Source organism: Cavia porcellus, unplaced genomic scaffold (assembly GCF_034190915.1).
Source record: "Cavia porcellus strain 051 isolate PalLab524CR breed Dunkin Hartley unplaced genomic scaffold, mCavPor4.1 scaffold_5, whole genome shotgun sequence".
NCBI lineage: Eukaryota > Metazoa > Chordata > Mammalia > Rodentia > Caviidae > Cavia > Cavia porcellus.
Window position 1 is genome coordinate 46,268,252 of NW_026947488.1, and position 20,371 is coordinate 46,288,622.

Sequence of the window (20,371 nt, forward strand, 5' to 3'; positions counted from 1 at the left end):
GAATAAAACTCTGTCTTCTATCTCCAGTTATAAAAGTAAGATTTCCTAAGCATAACATTGAAGGTAGCTACCTCAACATCATAGGTAGAAATTTTTTACTCTTCTCCAGGATGGAGACTTTTACTGGTAATAAAATCAGCTCAAGATTTGCTTATCCTGTTGCTCTGATCTGGAATTAGATATATTAGGGTAGTAACTACAGTGAGACCCACATAAATCACATGATGTATTAGTAGAGATGTTTGAGTGTGGAAGCATTCCATGAAAATATCACTTAATGTGAGCAGAAATTTTTTTTAAAAAAAGAGTATTTTAGTTTTATAACAAAAGTCTCCATTTATGCATTTTAGCCTTAAAGCAATGTACAACAGAAAGTTTCACTTCAGAGTGAAATTGATCATATACTCATTAGGTCTAGTTAACGACACCAAAATAATTTCATGTGAGCCACTAAAATTCCACCAATAGAAATGACTACTTACATATATTATCAAATTAAAATCTTTTCTTTTTCTACATTGTGGATTAATCCAAGGAAGTGCTGAGCTACATCCCCAGTGCTTCTGATTTTATTGAGACAACATCTTGGGAAGTTGCCCAGGCTGACTCTGAATTTGCAATCTTTATGCCTCATTCTCCTAAGTAGGTGGGATTGGAAGTGTGATAATGTCTTTCATTAGATGAGCTATAAAAATGCACTAATAAAAACAGTATGGTGGATTCTTGGGTTAATACTGAAGAATTCTCTAGTAGATTTTTAAATTAATTACCACAATTTGTTGGATAGAATGCATGCTCTTTCCTTATGACTTCTACCATTATATATGCTTCCCTTGTCTCTTTGTTCCTATACAGTTTCTTTGTCCAAAGTCCAGCAGCTCAGACATTTCTGTGTACGCTAGTTAGTGCTTCTCAAACCTTCTGGGCCACCAGTATATCTTATGAAAGTATATATTATAATTGAGCAAGTTGAAGTAGACCATAACACTCTGCTTTTATGATTTTGTGGCACAACTGATGTTGGTAATACATGATCCATACTTTGGGTATAAAACACTCAAGCCATATATGTTCACATGGCATTGTTTTGTAACAATCTGCTCTGCAAATTACCAACTATATTCAGTCTCTGGATTACAAAAATGACTTTTTTTCCATTTTTTTTATTTGCCTCCATCTCTTTGCTCTGTGATCATTATCACTGTCAATGAAAAGGAGAATTTGTTGGCAAGAAACAGGGTTTGGCAGTCATAGGCCAGAAGGAGAACCAAGAAGCCCAGCCCCTCCTGTGAGCCAGCAGGAGCCATGCAGGGCAGGGGTAAAACCAAGAAGCCAACCCCCTCCCATGAGCCAGATGACCCAAGGGGCAAAACACAAGGAGAGCCAGCCCCACCCCCAACTCATAAGCAACTAGCTGATTTGGAGGAACAGGGCTGAGATGATAGCTACTGAAGTAAATAAACAACTTAATGCTTGTATTGTTTGATTGACTTTTCAGGCATAACACCCATAGCATGAGCATCTATTTAGAGCATAACAATATGCAAGAGAGCAATTATGGGGGATTTCCTTTTTCTTGTTTCTGAAATCCAACGTTGTTCTCACTTTTTGGTTTGGTTCCATTTTATTGTTCTGTTTTATTCCCTTTAAAATAAGGAAAAATCTTTTAAAAAAGGAAACAGGGCTTTGGTCACCCGTTATAGCAACTTTGACATCTTACAGTGAATTTGTGGTGATGGAGGGTCACTTTCACTTTCACTTGTGTCTCAGTGGTACAATCGTAATTGGACCCAGATGTGTTATTTGACTCTAGTTAATCTATGAAGTGATATCTTGGGACATAAACACACTGAGTCACTTACATGGCCTGACATAACTGTTATCCTACTGGTAATGCTTAGAAATTCTGGATAATACAGCCAAGATAGGAAGAAAGAAGAGACCGTGATCATGTACCTAGGATGAAGAGGAAACTAGAGATGCACATAGAGGGAATCCTAAGAAATGTAGTAGAGCACAGTTAGGCCCTGGTGCCAGAAACAGGAGATTTTTACACACAGTTAGTGACAAAACAAGTGAGTTCTGGCAGACACACAGTGGACTGTCAAGATACCCGTGGCCATTAATCTTGATATGTCAACCTCATTGATGTAAGAAATGCTTACCAGGTAGGTAAAACATGTTCCTTGGTGTGTGTCTGAGTGGGTCACAGAGGCATGAATGAGTCCTCTGATACTGTCCCTGCTCTGCTTGCCAGCTGCCATGAACTAAGCAGCTTTGATATGCCACACTCTCCACCCTATGATGTTCCTATTTTGAAGCCAGCTGACTACAGACTGAATTCCCAGAAACCGTGAGCCGAATTAATCCTCTCCTCCTTTAAACTCTGGGTGTCAGTTGTTGTGTCCAGTCACAAGAAAGAGATTATTGCTCAACCATGAGGAGGGTCATTAGCTGGCAGCAGTTGGTGTTACGTCTATCAGACTCATAGTCTAGGGATTCATCCAGCCACTGACTGAACCAGCCTTGCATTTCGGTAGAACACTAACACCCATGTAGGAACTATCTCTGTCCTGGAGCTCTCTGCTTCCTTGGAAGAAGCTGTAATAGACCTGTATCAGAATCCCAGGGCTCCCTCTCTTCTCTCAATCTGTTCCTTCATTTTCCATTTATAAGTGCTATTCCTCCATAAATTTGTTTCACTTATAACTCTAACACATCTTCTCCCTTCTAGAGGACCCATATGATACTTTCTCACTGGTATCTCAAATGTGGAGAACTAGAACCTGTTTCTTAGTCCCATCTATTAGTCTATGTGGTATCATCAACACACACAGTGAGTGTACACATTTAAACATTTTTATTACAGTAAAAAAAAACACATTGCCATTAATTCTCAAAATACTCCTCTCACTTCCAACACACTTATCCCATCGTTCTTAACACTACCCAAAGCAGTTCTGCAGGTCTTTTTTTGTGAGTGTCTTTAGTTGCACTGTCATGGTTGCCTCAATGTCCTGAATAAATTCAAAATATTTACCTTTCATAGTAATTTCAACTTTGGGAAAGAACCAGAATTAGCATGGTGGCTATAAGTCATGAACAAAGAAGATGAGAACAGACAATAATATTTTTGTAAGCCTGCCTCTCCACTGAATGGCACTTGGCAGCAGCAGTCACTGTATCTTTGTGCTCCTAAGGTGCTCATGAAGGAATTTCTAGAACAGCTTCAAAAAGTGCTAAAGATGACAGCATAAGTGTGTTCAAAGTATGTGGGAGTATTTGTGGATTAGTAACAGTATGTCTCACTAACACATTTTTAAAATTTAACATTCACTGTATTGTTTTATCACACATCATATGTAAAAAATAAGAGAAAAAATACAATAAATGGTTTTAAGGTTGGGGTACATAACGAATTTATTTATAACGGGACACAAGAGAACTTTCCAGAATAATATAAATGCTCTGTATCTTTATTGTATGATGGCTATGCAAGTGTATCAATTTTTTAAAATTTGTAAGCAGGGACTCAAAAAAATCTTTACTATATGTGAATTGTATTTCAGAAAGCATACACAAAACATACTATATCATTTAAAGTAGGATGAGTAGTGATTTAAAAAAACTGACAATCTCCAAGAATTAGAGAAGATACAAGGACACAATGACTGCCGTAAGATAGTGGCATTAACTGCTGAAAAACTATTTGAGTTAGTTGCATATATGATTATCTAGGTGTTATATTTGGTTACTTACTATCTCATTAAGAGGAGGAGAATAAAAAAGGATTTTTTACAAAGAAAAAAAAGAATGAGAAAAGAACTCAATGTAATGTTTAAAAATTAATTTGAAACTAGGCCCCATCAAAAGTTCTGATCAGTAGTGGTATATTTGGTTACTTTCTCAGGAGAATATACCTCATGAAAATAATTGGCATTTGAAAAAAAAAATAATTGGCATTTGAAAAAAAACAAACTAGGATGAACTAATTTATAAACTGAGTTACAGAAAATAACAGTAATGGCATGATCAAGGGGAAAACAGCATAATATATGTCAGTCCTTGGCTTTCGAAGGTTTTTAGAAATATTATGCAATTAATCACTTTCAAGGACTTTAAGAACTTCAACAAATTCTCTAACATGGTACATTTTATTGTCACTTATACATGCTTACCGCCGTTATTCATTACAATTTTGAAAAAATAAGTACCTAGGTGAAAAAAATTACAGTCCATCTAATATAATACTACACACCTGAATCAAGTAACTAAACTCACCTGTGAATTAATTTGATTATTTAAAATTACTATCGAATTAAAAGCAAGAAATTTAGAGATGATTACACTTGTACCATACCTTTTATGAACATTTGCTTTCCTCAAGATATTAAATCAAATTTAAAGCCTGCTTGTGTTGGATGCATACAGTGTGAAGGCAGTAGTTAACCTGTAGAAAAAAGCAAAGGATTTAGGGAGAGGCCCATTTGCATCATCCTCTTATATATCTAAAATTTTATATATATTCAAATACATCTGAAGCAAATCTAGCTGAACATTATCTTTTTTGACATACGCACTGCAAGTTTTATATTGTACTTGACATTTTTCTTTATGTTAAAAACATCTCATTAAGAGGGTAAGAAGAAAGGATTTTTTAAAAATAAAGGAGAAAAAATAATAAGAAAAGAGAACTCAATGTCATGTTTTAGAAATTAATATGAAACTAGATCCCATCCAAAGTTCTGATCAGTAGTGGTGTATTTGATTCCTTTCTCAGGAAAACATACCTCATGATAATAATTGGTATTTGGAAAAATAAGTAGGATGAACTAGTTTATAAATTGAGCTACAGAGAAAATAACAGCAAAGGCATGATCAAGGGGGAACCAGCATTAATATATGTCAGCCCTTGGCTTTCAAAGGTTTTAGAAGCATTATGCAATTAATCATTTCAAGGACTTAAGAGGAAAAAAACCCCAATCTTTCTCATTTCTAAAACTGGAGGAATAAAAGACAATAGGTCTTATTCAAATAGCAAAGGAAGTCTGTCTCGTCAGGAAAAGGACTACAATTCCCTGTGTATGTTCTTGAGATTGTAGTTCAAATGACTTTGAAATGGTTTAACTTCAAAATATTCTTACTAATTTCAAAATAAACTGCTTGTATTTGGCTTTCATTCCAGGTAGTCAGTCAATGGAAATTATTAAAGTCCTTCCTTTAACTTTTCCCAACGTCTTTTTGAAAGTTCTTCAGCTCTTTCATAACAATGCCACCAAGACCTTATAACTAGATGACGTTCCCTTAGATTTATCATACCCAATCTAGACACTGTCATTTCCCAAAGTAGTTTAACCATCTATTCTAAAACAGACATAACAACCCCATACCAAATAAATAAAGCTTCAATTTTTACTTTTATTTTATAAGTAAACCCATGCAATTTAACTTAGAAAACATACAAATATGTATCTTATCATGTATGTTTTGCATTTCTACACATGGATGGTAATAATGAAATCTGACAACACTTGAAAGAGATATAGGGTAATGGAATAATTAAGGATACTTTATTTCCTTTAAAAATATGGGGCTGGAGATTTAGCTTAGCGGCATAAGCACCTGTCTTCCAAGTGCGCAGTTCTGAGTTCAATCCCTGGTACCAATAAAAAAAAAATAAAAATTGTGGTCATACATAACCTGTATGATATTTGAACTACTATCTATGAGCATTTCTTTACTATAAACTGGTTCCTTTTATGGCATCCTACCCCCCAATAAAGCATAGTTAAAATTCTTTGAACTACAGAATAATAAGAAGCTATGGAAATACTATCAAAGAAGGTAACATAGATTGTGAGGAAAACTGGAACATTTATAAAAATAAAAATATTTTCTTATACTTCAACTATTCAATGTCATTATATTTTCTAATTCATGTATAGAACCTATAAAAAAAGAAAAATTTCCAAATAAGTAATACTATCACATTGATGAGGCTCTATTTTACTTATAATACTATGACTTTTACCACTTTTATAAATGATATATAATCAATTCAAGCAAAAAGTAAAAGTAGAAAAAAGAAATCCAAAAATAAAGGAAAACATACACATGCATGCATAGACACACGCAAGTTTTCCTCCCCTAGTATTAACATCATGAATATTAGACAGGCATCATCTCAAATTATTTTCTCTTATCAATTGGTATAAAATTTAATATAAAAGATTACGCTGTAAATGTCATTATAACAAATTAGTTTAAATAAAATGTTACACAAATGAACGAGAATTGCTGTTTCTTCACTTTTCCCTCCATCCTCCCTTCTATAGCTGGTTGGCCTGTTGCTTTGGGCCTGTGGCAAGGTTGTGCATCAAGGTGGGTGTACATGGCAGGAAGGCATACTCCTCACGGTGGCCAGGAGGCAAAGGAGAAAAAGAAAGGCCAAAATCCCAATCTCCCCTTCAAGAAGATGCTCCCACTGACCTAGTTTCTTGTCCACTTGGCTTCAAATGTTAAAGATTTTACCGCTCTCCAGTAATGCCACAAGGTGGTGAACAAGCCCTTGACACATGGATACTTGAGGGACACTTATCCAAACCATAGCAGTGTGTCTGACTTTTAGCCTGTTACCTTTCTCCCTTTCTAAAGTTTTCTCTTTTCCAAACATTGGATGTTACTCCTTTGCAATTTTAATTTCTATATATTTGCTAGCTTTCATTACTTTTAATTTATTTTTATCTAGTACTACATGAGAGATATTATGGTTCTTGTTTCATTTGGGAATTTTTTGGATGAAGGTCTTTTATTTTATTAGTATACATGTTTATAGTACAAATCGTTTACACTCCTTGTGTGGAATTAGCACATATACATAACATGTCTTCTTTATTTTATCCCCTTACTCTCCCTTCCTTCTGACCTCCCTCCATTTTTTATCCCCTTCCCATATGAAAAAGGTCTATCTCCCAATTCCCTGTTATTTTTATTTTCTCTTTATTCATACTTTGAGTTTCTCATATAAATGAAACCATGCAATATTTAAACTTGGGTGTCTGACTTATTTCACCTAATGGTTTAAATGTCATGCTTTATGTCAGTGGGCCCAGGCCTCATGCCTTTACATTACGCATTTGTGATTGGTTCATTGTCTAAGTGCTTGGATTGACGGTGGCAGTGCGACAACCAGCTAGGGGTGGAGCCAGTATACAATGTAATGTCAGGAAGAAGGTGTGTCTTGCTCTTTTGCTGTTTTCTACTTTGCTGTTTGTTTGTAGCTGCAACCATGAACTGCGGCCCTGCCATGTCACCCTGCCTTGGAGCCAACTGAGTAAGGACTGAAACCTCCAAAAACTGTAAGAAATAAATCAGATATTTTGTCTCAGCAGAAAGTAAAAAGTAACTAAGACAAAGAGACATTTTGTGAACCAGTTTATTCTTCAGTATCAATATGAAAATACTTTCAAATTGTTTCCTTTTCACATACCAAATATATTTTTTGTTTTCATGTTTCCTAATAATTTTTTAAAATCCTTCTAAAATCTTTGACTAAGAATATATAATTAAAGAATTATAAACTTTTGAGAGGAGAAAAGATGGATAAGGCAGATCCTGGATGTATCATAGAAAACTGTTTCCTTTATAGGTAATTTTTGAAAAAGATTTGAAGAGTAGACAGGCCTTGAACTTCATTTATGATTTTAGGTTTCACAGAGTGAAAGGAAGGGAAATCCAACCATAGACCTCTTTTCTTAAATCCCTTGGGACTGTTTAGTGAAAATCAGGGGACTCTGAGGCAGCTTCTGATGAATTCCAACTCCAAAGCTTCACAAGACACTTAAAAACCCTAAAACTGCCCATCTTGACTATTACGAGCTAGTGTAAGACACTATCACGATGAATTGGTAGCAAAATAAAACTTTGTTTTGTTCTTCAGTTGATATTACCTAAGACAGACCTTGTCACAATACTTTCAGTGTATTATTTCCAAATAAAAAATGAAAAATATAACAAGTTGGGCTGGGGATTTAGCTCAGTGGCATAAGCACCTGCCTTGCAAGCAGGCGGTTGTGAGTTTGATCCCTGGTGCCAATAAAAAAAAAAAAGAAAGAAAAATATAACAAGTCTGTTTGACCCACTATCAATTGTAAGCCCATGAGACTCTGCCGAAAGTACGTCAACATTCACCTTTGAGATAATAGGGCCATTAGTGGAGCTTATGAAAATTCTGAAACAGCATTAAATTGAGCTTGGTGATTACTATCAGAAAGTGTTAAAAATATTTTAAAGTATCATAGAATTAATTTGTATCATCATGCTTTTAAGTTACAATTAAGGTAGATTTGTACATGGAAGAATGCAAAACTCCCAAACTTTTTAACAACAGACACACAAAAACCTAATTCTGTTATATGAGTATATGACAAAAGTAAGTCATATGTATTTAGTAAGTCATATATATATATATATATATATATATATATATATATATTTTAGAAATAGCTGTTACCTCATAGACCCACTGCTTATAATCTGTCCTCCAAAGTCCTCTCAGGATGCGATAGCCATCCTTTTTCAATTAAACTAGACCCAGCAGGATGTCTGAAAGCCACATTAGAACAAATAGTTCAGGCAATTAAAGATGTAGCCCTTGATGGCTTTGTCTGGCAATTCAACTGGCTGTTAAATAATCATCTAATTGAGACCATAGAGGGGACACAGGGAAAGCAAACAGGAATGACTCTCCTGCATCTGAAGTTGAGATGAATTATGTTCCCATAAAATATGAGGTAGGTATCAAGTTACTCATTATGTTACACAAAGAATCAGGGACATGGGTTGAGCAGTGCAGTTAGTTAACAAAATCTATAAAATTAAAGCTCACTGTTTGAAAATCAACTTTGACTAGACAGAGAATACCTATCATTAGAAGCATGGTAGGTAAATTGTGAGTTGAGTTGGAATGCATTTGTGTATATAGACGATATGATGTCTTTGCATACATTTTCACAAATTAGGCTCTGTAAACAACACTGATTGGATTCATTCTCTATCATTATCTTCGTGGCCTAACAACATGAGGTAATTTTTTTTTTAATGTTGCAGGTCACACTGAGGAACAGTATGCTGGACAGGGGAACTGGCTCCATGCTTGGCATACTTAAGGTCATCTGCAATGAGAAATTCATAATATATAAGTGTGAAGAGTGAGGAAAATAAATGTCAGGCCTTCCTATTTAAAAGTAGGCTCTGATGCCCTTATGATCGTATTTCTTTGGACTCTCCCAGAATAAAATAGGAAACATTCCATCAACTTTCCTTTATATGGGATTTGTGCTTCCTTCCCTATTCTGATCTGCTTTTTATGCTGGGAACTTATTGGCTCTGGCTCATGCAACAGCATCAATTGTTCTAGATGTTTTACAGCAATTAATATCAGCATTTTTGGGGGACTGGAGTTTCCCACCAACTTCTAAGAACTGGCAAAGTAACAGATGCTAGCAATAACTGTTATCACTTGAGATTTAATTACCTTAGACATAGATAGTGTCAAAATAATTTCAGTTTGGGAAACATTTTCATCTGTGGGTAAACTTCCAACAGAATTTTCTACTAGCTGCATATATATCCAGCTCTGGTAAAACAAAAAGGAGCGAAATACAAGTCTGTGTAAATCACACATACCTGTATCTATACACATATATACACACACATGAAAGCAGGACCACTGTGGTTGAGAATCACTGGGGGCATCTTATTCCAACAACTAAAATAATAATGAAGAGGTTACTAAGGTAACAGTGCTTAGCATACAGAAGTCTCTAGATTCAAGCACAGAATCAATGAATGAATGAATGAATGAATGAATGAATGGATGGATGATAGTGAAAACAAAACATCTATAAGAATAATGACAACAATTACTTCAGTGTTATCTCTCTATATATAAATTCCTGAATAGAAGAATAATTTTCATAATGGTGAAAAGAGTATGTGTCTTTTTCCTTTCTACATAATCCTCTCTTTACAATTCTGTAGGATACATCCTTCATGGGGTTTGAGTATTAAGATTCAGGAAGCTTCTGCCAGGAACATAGCAATCGAGAAGATACAATGAGGGCTGTCTTAATTACTTTTCTATCTTTGCTGAAACAAAAATACCAAAAATCTCAAGTTAAAGAGGAAAGGTTTATTTAGCTCACTGTATTTAGAGGTTTCGCTCCATAATCTTTGGGCTCCAAGGCAAGGTGGCATGGCAGAGGGTCAATATTTCAAGACAGTGGAAGATGACAAAAGCAACACGAATAAAATGAAGCAAAAGAGGAGGAGCAAACATCTTTCCCTCCTTATATTGTATGCAGGCTACCTGCCCTAGGGTGGGTGTAGCACTCACACTGCCAATCCCAGCACTAGACAATGAACCAATCACAAATTCTAGATTAGGCTGCCTTGGAAAAGCTTACCCCTCCATGACTGCATGAGGCAATAGAGAGACATCCAGGCGCAAATCATAACAAGGGCTGTCCTGAAATTCTTTCTCAATAACCCTGTTAGAGGTGCTGGTTGGAAAAGCATTCATTTTATTCTTTAGCACAGAAGAAAAAAGTTGAAGGCTTATGCCTTCTCTGATGGCTACAGGGACTGTCACAGGATTCACAGACTACTTTATAGCCTCATTGAGCTATTTGTACCTGCCACTTCAGATAGGGAAAAGCTATATGGACAACGTAAAAATATTAAAGTTACATAAAAAGCAAGAAAGGAACCCTTAGTGACTCTTAAGCCTCCAAGATGCTTACAGTTTCCTGAGACGACTCCTGAGCTTCACTGGAGCAACCTGAAATGGCATAAGTCAAGTTTTACTTTGTCATGGTCCACAGTAGAGCACAAAATCTGTCTCCAGAATCTCATTAAAGGGCAGATAAAACCAAGTACAATGTTTCTCCTTCAACAAGGTCAGAAGAGAAAAGAGGTGGGCAAGATGCCTGTCCTGAAGTGAAAATAAACCACAAAACAACCTCTTGGAAGTCAAAAGAAAAGAGGTGCATGGCTTCTTAGTCACTGCTATATTTAAAGAAAGTAGGAGTGATACAATTGGATTTTTGACCCCTTCACTTTCTCTCCTTTTTAACAGTTTATGGCCATTAATATTCCTTTTGTGGATGGAAAGAGCAATTGTCAGAGTTATCCAGAGGAACACAACAAATATATATGGAAATAATGTAAATATATGTATTTAAAAGAGTTTAAGATCATCTCTCCCAGTGGGTAACTGCCTGCCCAGCTTCCAGCCACATTAGACTAGGCTCAGCAAAGAAGACATAGTTAAAAAATTAGAAGAGCAAAACAAAAATATAGAATCCCTGGATGAACAAAATAAGAAATAAACAGAATACATGAAGCAGTTTCAAAGAGTTATATAGGAAATCAAAAATTCCATTGAAATTGTCAAAACCACCCCAACAAAAGTGAAGATAGAATTTCAGACCGCGAAGACAAGATTGCAGCTAGTGAACAGGAAAGGAAAGATCCTTTAAAAATAACAAGGAATCAGCAAATAACAATTCAACAGCTTCAAGATGATGCAAAGAAAAACAACATAAGATTGATAGGGATAAATGAAAAAGAAGGGGGCAACACAAATAATAACAAGAGGGTATTTACAGAAGTAATAGCTGAAAATTTCCCAAACATGAGAATGGAAACTGACATATGGATTAGTGAAACATATAGGATTCCAAATAGCCATAACCAAAATAAAACTGCACCCAGACATATAATAATCACCATTGGCCTGGTGAGGCGCCATAAGCATGGCAGGCAATGACTGCCCAGAATGGGAGCCTCCGGCATTTACTGGTACCTGTGCCAAGCTGGGACCTGGAGCACTGAGAAACCAAGTAATTTCTCCCCTCCCTGGTGAGGGGCTGTAAGCCTGCTGGCACACTGGGTGAGAATCAAACATCACATCCTCCCCCCATTAGCAAATGGGAGCCAGTTATCTGGACATCCCTTGAGAGGATGACCATAGGCAATGTAGAAAATAGGGGGAATTTCCTTTTACCATCTCTGTGAAGGCAAATACTTTCTATCGCTGTTTTGCTTTGTCCTAATTAATGGTGCTATTTTAGTCTGCTTTGTTTTGATGAACTTCAATATACATGAAAGTATGGACAGCTATTTTGAAGAGAACAAGAGACTCTAAGACAGTCATTAGTAACTTCCCTATTGTCTGGTTTTGAAGACCTAATAAACCTTCCTCACTGCAGTGGGCAGGAACACCTAGCCTGCACGATTCAAACAAACTGTAACCAACAAAGAAACTGGGCCTCCTATATACCCTTGTATGGAAGGAACAAAAAGTATGGAAAGAGGGAGCAACAAGAAAGGGTCCTCAGTCCCCAATCCTGAGAACACTGATCCAGGAAAGGGAAATGCAAAGGAGAATGAGGACAGCAAACATGCAATATCAGACAAGGCACCAATAGACATAAAACGATATTTTCAGGACCTCATAGATGAGTTCAAAAGTGAAGTATTTAACCAAGTAAAGCAAGATATAAGTAGAACAGTTTAAAAAAATGCTAAGCACCTCCCAAGAAAAAAACAGATGGAAGAATGGAAGAACAAAAAAAAAAAAGTGGGGGAGAGAATTGTTTGATGGAGAAAATAGTGAAAACAGAATACATGAAGCAGGTTCAAAGAGATTACCAGAAAATTAAAAACTCCATTGAAGGCTGGCAAAACTGCTTGAAAGAAACTAGGGATAGACTATACGAACTGGAGGACAGGTTTGCAATGTGGGAACATGAAAGGAAAAATTTCTTAAAAATAACAAAGAAACAAGCAGTAACAATACAAAGGATACAAAATGACAAGAGGATCTATAACTTAAGAATAAGAAGCAGGGGTACAAACAAAGGAACTGCAAAGGCTATTCACAGAAATACTTAAGGAAAACTTCCCAAACATAGGAAAATGAAATGATATTCAGATGTATGAGGCATACAGAACTCCAGCCACCTACAACCAAAACAGAACTAAACCCAGGCATATAATAATCAAGATTCCAGAAATCCAATATAAGAACAGAATATTAAAAACTGTCAGAAACAAGAAACAGATCACTTACAAAGGAAAGCCCATCAGAATTACGTCAAACTTCTCAGCACAAATCATCAAAGCAAGAAGAGTGTGGGGCGAAGTAATCCAAGCCTTGAAAGAAAATAACCTTCAGCCAGGGTTGATCTATCCTGCACAATTGTCCCTAGAAATTAATGAAGATACAAGATGCTTTCAAGGTAAAGAGGAACTGGAGGAATTCGCAACCACCTATCAAACTCATCATAGAGACTACAGGACATTCTAAAGAGAGAGAAAAGCACCAAGATTTCAGGTACAGTGGCAGGGAGGTCCGAACGAATGGAACAAAAAGCGAAATGAAGAAGACAAACAGACAACTAATGATGGCAAAAGAGCACAACAGAAATGAAGTAGAGAAAGTTGGGTATAATTTCTAATATAGATGGCCTACATACACTAACTTAAGGGAAGAAAGAGAGAATCACAGGCAGAGTGGATCAAGAGGTAGGGTCCACCAAGATGCTCTTTATAGGGAATATAATTAACCTGAAGAAGGGTATATGGACCAAAATCAAATATGATAAAACAGAGCTCAATGTGATAGAGAACCAGAGAGTAATAGGGGCAAACAGACCAGTACTTATGGGCAGGTTGAAAAGACAGGCTTTAATAAGTGAAGAAATACAACTAGAGATCAAGTCCAAGAGTGAGAAAGTTCGAAAACACTTAGGTAAATAGCAGGTTGCACCCCTAAAATAAAACTGAGAGTGTTGGGGAGACCCAAAAATACAAGTACATCCTGGGGGAGTGAAACGGGAGGAACAGTCTTTTAAAAAGAAAGCAGAAGATATTGCTAATAGTGTACCAGGAAGTAAAACCCATATTACTTGCACCGCTCTGCTTGGATGGAACTTGTTCTGTCCCAGTTTGTATATAAGCACTGGATCTGAGGGCACAGACAGCTGTCCTGGGGATATCAGGATATAGCACAGTGGTCATCTTTAATTTCCTATTAACTTAATCTGGATCCCTGTATGACTTATACTGTTGTATCTTGACTGATTTTAGTTAAATCTGATTTGTTTGATTGCTGCTTATTAATGACAGATTTTACCCAAAACTGATTGGTTCATGGTATCAAGTTGGAGAGTACAGACGACTATACTGAAAATGACAATAATTCACTACAATACCCATTTTGATTTGACTACTACCTGTTTTTCTAGCTCTACACTATCTACAAAGTTGTATTTCTATTAATTCTGTAATGAACTGATATATTCAATTATACTTTATCTGATAATATAGCCAATTCTGTTGATGATAACAAGAGATAGCACAGTAGCTATGATAGAACTCCTTGTATAGCAGTTTTACATGTCTTTTTAGTTTTATGTGTCTATAGGAATATGTTTTGTTCTGTCCTGTTCTGTTCTGTTTCTCCAATATAGAAAGAATAGAAATACATGTTAAGAATCATGCTTGCATAAAACCTATAAACAGTTTATAAGAACTGATCTTATGACACATGATGAAATGAACAAATACTTTAAAGGAAAAAAAGGGGCACTGCAGTACTCAGTTCTGATTCTGAAGTGTCATGATGTGAAATCCAGCAATATTATTAAGCTTTGCTCAGAAGGATTTTAATCTGCTATGTTTTGTTTGGTCCCAACATAAATGAAGGTATGGATAAATGCGTACATGTCTAAGTGTATAGGATTGATAGCCATATTACTTAGTTTTTGTTGGATAGTTGAACAGAACCATTTGCCATCTCCCTGATTGAATTCCCATCTATATGCTCCACATTTGTATCTTGAACAATTATTTCTGGGGGGAAAATATGTAAACATTGACTAGTGATTCATTACTGTTTATTTTTTTCTTTGAAAGTATGTACTGTTTCTGCCCATTTTCTGTTTGGTTTTGTCGTTCTTTAAATAAATTTTTAAAAAATACCTTCCTCATTTTGTTGGGTCTTATGTCCTATTTTTGGTCTATTTTGTTGTGTTTAATTTTTCCTCCTTTATAGTAAAATTTTCTTTAAAAATCACCATCTCAGAAATTCAACATAAGAAAAGAATATTAAAAGCTATTAAGAAAGAAAAGACAGATCACCTATAAAGTAAAACCTATCAGAATCATAGAGGATTTCTCAGCACAAACAATGAAGTCAAGAAGAGCATGGATGGAAGTATTTCAGATCCTAAAGGAAAATGACTTCTAAGCTAGACTGATGCACCCTGCAAAACTGTCATTAAAAATGGATGGAGAAATAAGTACTTCCATGACAAAGAATAGCTGAAGAACTTCATTATCATCAAACCAATCCTGCAAAGAACACTGAAAGACACTCTTGATACAAATAGGAAAAAATCACTAAGCAAGGCAGACAATTAAACAGAATAGAAAAGTAAAGATACAACAGCAGAAAGATAACATGTCAAGAATACAAAATATGTAACAGTTATAACCATTAATGTAAATGCACTCAATTCAACAATTAAAAGAAACAGACTGGCAGAATGGATCAAGAAACAGCATCCAACCATATGCTGTCTACAAGAAACCCATCTAACCCAAAAAGAAACTCACAGACTGAAAGGCAAAGGATGGAAAACAATACTTCATGGAACAGGAACCCAAAAAAAGCAGGGATAGCTATTCTGTTTTCAGACAAGGTGAACTTCAAATCAAGAATGATCCAAAGAGATAAAGAAAGTCACTACATACTAGTTATGGGAAAACTTCAAGAGGAAGAAATAACAATCTTAAATATATATGCACCAAATTTGGGATCACCCAGCTACACAAAACAAATATTAAAATAAATGAAAAATCAAATAAGCAACCCCACAATTATAACAGGAGACCTTAACACACCATTGACACAAAGGGCCAGATCAACCAGACAGAAATTCAGCAAAGAAACAACAGAACTAAATCACACCTGTGAACAACACCTGTGGATCTGATATATATATATATATATATATATATATATATATATATATATAAGAGTGTTCCATCCAACAACATCAGAATATGCATTCTTCTCAGCAGTACATGGGACATTCTCTAAAATAGACCATATACTAGCCCACAGAATATATTTAAGTAAATGCAAAAGAATTGAAATTATCCCATGCATGTTATCAGATCATAGCACCATGAAACTAGAAATTAATGATAAAAAAAACTACAAAACCCCCACAAACACATGGAAGTTGAACAATATACTCTTGAGCAATCAGTGGGTTACAGAGGAAATTAAAGAAGAAATTAAACAATACCTACAAGCAAATGAAAATACAAATACAACTTACTGGAATCTGTGGGATGCAATGAAAGCAGTCCTCAGAGAAAAATTTATTGCACTGAGTTCCCAGATCAGGAAAACAGAACAAATACAAATAAATAAATTGATGCTACACTACAAAAAATCTAGAAAAAGAAAAGTAAGTCAAAAGGAGGGAGGAAATTATAAAAATCAAAGCAGAAATTAATGCAACAGGGACTAAGAAAACAATTCAAAGAATCAATGAATCAAAGAGTTGGTTCTTTGAAAGAATAAATAAAATTGATAGGCCCCTAACCAAGCTTATTTTAAAAAGGAAAGAAGAAGCTCAAATTCATGCAATAAGGAATGAAAAAGGTGAAATCAATACAGACTCTGTGAAAATTCAGAAGATCATCAACAGCATTTCAAAAACCTCTACTCTCATAGGTTCAATAATACACAAGAAATCAACAGATTCCGAGAAACATATGAACTACCAAAACTGGATCAAGAAGATGTAAAAGTGCTGACTAACCCAATTTCTATTAAAGAAATTGGAAATGTAATTAAGTCCTTACCTACAAAGGAGAGTCCAGGCCCAGACAGATTCACTGCAGAATTTTACAACAAATATAAAGAAGACTTAATGCCGCCAATCCTTAAACTCTTCAATAAAATCAAAAGGGAAGCAATCCTTCCTAAGTCATTCCTGAAAGCAAATATTACTCTAGTACCAAACCTGAGAAAGACTGAACTAAAAAAGAGAACTACATGGGGGCTGGGGATTCAGCTCAGTGGTATAAGCACCTGCCTTGCAAGCAGGCAGTCATGAGTTCGATCCCTGGTACTAATAAAAAAGAAAAAAAAAAAAAAAGAACTACAGGCCAAGCCAATCTCATATATGTAAAACATATATGCAAAAATTATCAATAAAATATTGGCAAACAAGATGCAGCAAATCACACCACAACCAAATGGGATTCATTCCAGGCATGCAGGGATGATTAAACTTACATAAATCAATAAATGTAACCCACCATATCAATAGAGCCAAAAGTAAGAACCACATGATCATTTCTATAGATACAGAAAAAGCTTTTGATAATGTCCAACATTCACTCATGATAAGAACCTTACAGAAAATTGGAATAGAAGGTCTTTACCTCAATATGATAAAGGCCATCTATGACAAACCAACAGCCAGCATCATATTAAATGGCCAAAAACTAGAAGCCTCTACCCTAAAATCAGGAACAAGACAAGGATACCATTATCACTGCTCTTATTCAACATAATACTGGAAATACTAGCCAGAGCAATTAGACAAGAGAGATAAATAAAAGGAGTAAAGATAGGAAAAGAGGAATTTAAATTATCATTATTTGCAGAGGACATGATATTCTACATAGAAGACACCCAAAACTACTTTGAAAGAGTCATAGATATAATAAATAAATTCAAAAATGTAGCTGGATATAAAATCAATACTCAAAAATCAATAGCATCCCTATACACTAACAACAAAATCACTGAGAGAGAAATAAGAGAAGCTACATGCTTAACACTAGCATCCAAAAAACTGAAATAATTAGGAATTAATCTCATAAAAGAAGCAAAATGTCTATACAGGGAAAATTATAATACCCTGAAAAGGAAATTGAAGAGGACCTCAGAAAATGCAAACCCATCCCTTGTTCATGGATAAGAAGAATAAATATTGCGAAAATGGCCATTCTCCCAAAATTGTTAGACAGATTCAATGCAATCCCAATTAAAGTATCACTGAGATCCTCATAGATCTAGAGAAATCACTCCTAAAATTCATCTGGAAGCATAAGAGATCTAGAATAGCAAAGGCAATTCTAAGCAGCAAAGGCAAGGCAGGAGGCAACACAATCCTTGACTTGTAGTACAAAGCTACTGTAATAAAATCAACACGGTACTAGAATAAAAACAGATCTGAAGATCAACAGAATAGATTAGAAGACACAACCAAAACTACAAACACACTCAAACACCTTATCTTTGAGAAAGGGGCCAAACATGTTCACTGGAAGAACAATAGTCTCTTTAATAAGTGGTGCTGGAAAAACTGGTGCTCTATTTGCCAAAAACTAAAACTAGACCCATGCTTATAACCATGTACTAAATTAAAATCTACATGGGTCAAAAATCTGAATATTAAAATAGAAACCCTAAATCTATTGGAAGACAAATTAGGTAAAAATCGTGAAGACATAGGGGTAGATAGAGAATGCATAAACAGGAATCAAACCACATGGTTTGATTGAAATACTTCCTGGAATCAATAACTGGGACCATGTCTTATTAAAGAGTTTCTGCATGTTGAAAGAAATCTCCAGCATGGTGAAAAGAAAACCCACAAATTGGGAAACAATCTTAGTGAACTCTCCCTCAGACAAAGGACTTCTATCTAAAACATACAAAGAATTTTTAAAAATCAGACCCCCAAAATTCAAAGGCCCAGTCCAAAAATGGGCATCAGAGATGAATACACAGTTGTCTGATGAAGAAATACAAACGGAAAATAAAAAATGAAAAAATGTTCACTAAAACAACAGTTGAGATTCCATCTCACTCCAGAAAGAATGGCCAGGATCAAGAAAACTACCAACAACAAATGCTATGGGGGAAAAGGAACTCTCCTGCACTGTTGGTGGGAGTGTAGACTGGTGCAACCATTATGGAAGTCAGTCTGGAGATTTCTCAAAAAGCTGGAACTAGTTGAGCATACCTTCACATACAATAGTATCAAACATAACAAAATATTATAAAATCATGCAAGAGAAGTCCCATTTGGAAGTCCCATTTGACCCAGCTATTCCTCTGCTAGGCATATTCCCAGAAGAACTGTAGATATCATACCACAGTGACATATGTGCAGCCATGTTTATAGCAGTACAATTTGTAATAGCCAGATGTTGGAAACAACTTAAGTGTCCATCAACTGAAGAGTGATTTAAAAAGTTGTGGTATTTTTATACAGTGGAGTACTTCTCAGCTATAAAGAATGATCACATTGAGATATTTATAAATATGTGGTTGCAACTTGAGACCATACTCATAAGCAAAATAAATCAAACTCACACGTATAGATATAGTTTCCCTAGTGTAAAAAATGGTAAGAGTACATAAGATTTTATGGTAATCATGATTCCCCATTACATTGCTTTGAAGCCTTATAATGTTTTCATTCATTAGATGGAATGGTTTTATTCTGTTTTTTTTTATTTTATTATGTATGATTGTATGAATAGCTATTTTGAAGAAAACAAGACATTATGGCAGCCATTGCTGACTTCATATCATCTTGCTTTGAAGTTACCATGCTTTTGTTCTTTGGTTTCCATTGGTACTATCATGCTGCATCTTATTAGATATTAATATGTGTCATAGTATAAACAAATTTTCTATGGAAAATGAAGTAATATAGTAGCCATTGTTCATTTTCTGTTATTTGCTTCTGAATGCCCTGTAATACTTTCATTCTCTTGCATGGTTTTACACTATTTGGTTATGTTTAATACTATTGTATGTGAAGGTATGCTCAACTAGTTCAAAGAAAGAGTCATTATGGTAGTTACTGTTAATATCTAGCTGTCCTGTTGGAAGTGCTGTGCGGCTTACCTTTTCCTGTTCTGATCTGCTTTGTTCTGTCCTCTTTTGTCTTAATCTCTTTAACATAAAAAATAAAAATAAATAAATATGTATTTACTTATTCTAAGAACTGTCTTATGCAATTATTGAGGCCAACAAATACTAAGACCTGCAACAATCTCGAAACCCAGAGCTTCCAATGTTAATTGTAGTCCAAACATGAAGGCCTAAAAACCAGGACAGTCAATGAGGTTCCAGGCTGAACATCAATAGGTTCAAATCTCAGGAAAAACCAATGTTTCAGTTTGAATAAAAAGACAGGAAAAAAACAAAACAGACCGAAAGAAGGTCCTTGCTCAAAGCCAATCAGGCAAAATATATCTT

The 20,371-nt window shown here is 35.3% G+C and overlaps 1 long non-coding RNA gene across 1 annotated transcript in view; it reads right to left on the minus strand.

The window, feature by feature from the left end:
- Positions 1-4,288: 4,288 nt before the first annotated feature.
- Positions 4,289-20,371, minus strand: part of LOC134476059 (uncharacterized) — a 169,260-nt gene continuing 153,177 nt past the window's right edge. The window contains exon 6 of the long non-coding RNA XR_010047504.1: positions 4,289-4,450. This is a non-coding gene — a long non-coding RNA (uncharacterized LOC134476059). The remainder of the gene's footprint in view (positions 4,451-20,371) is intronic.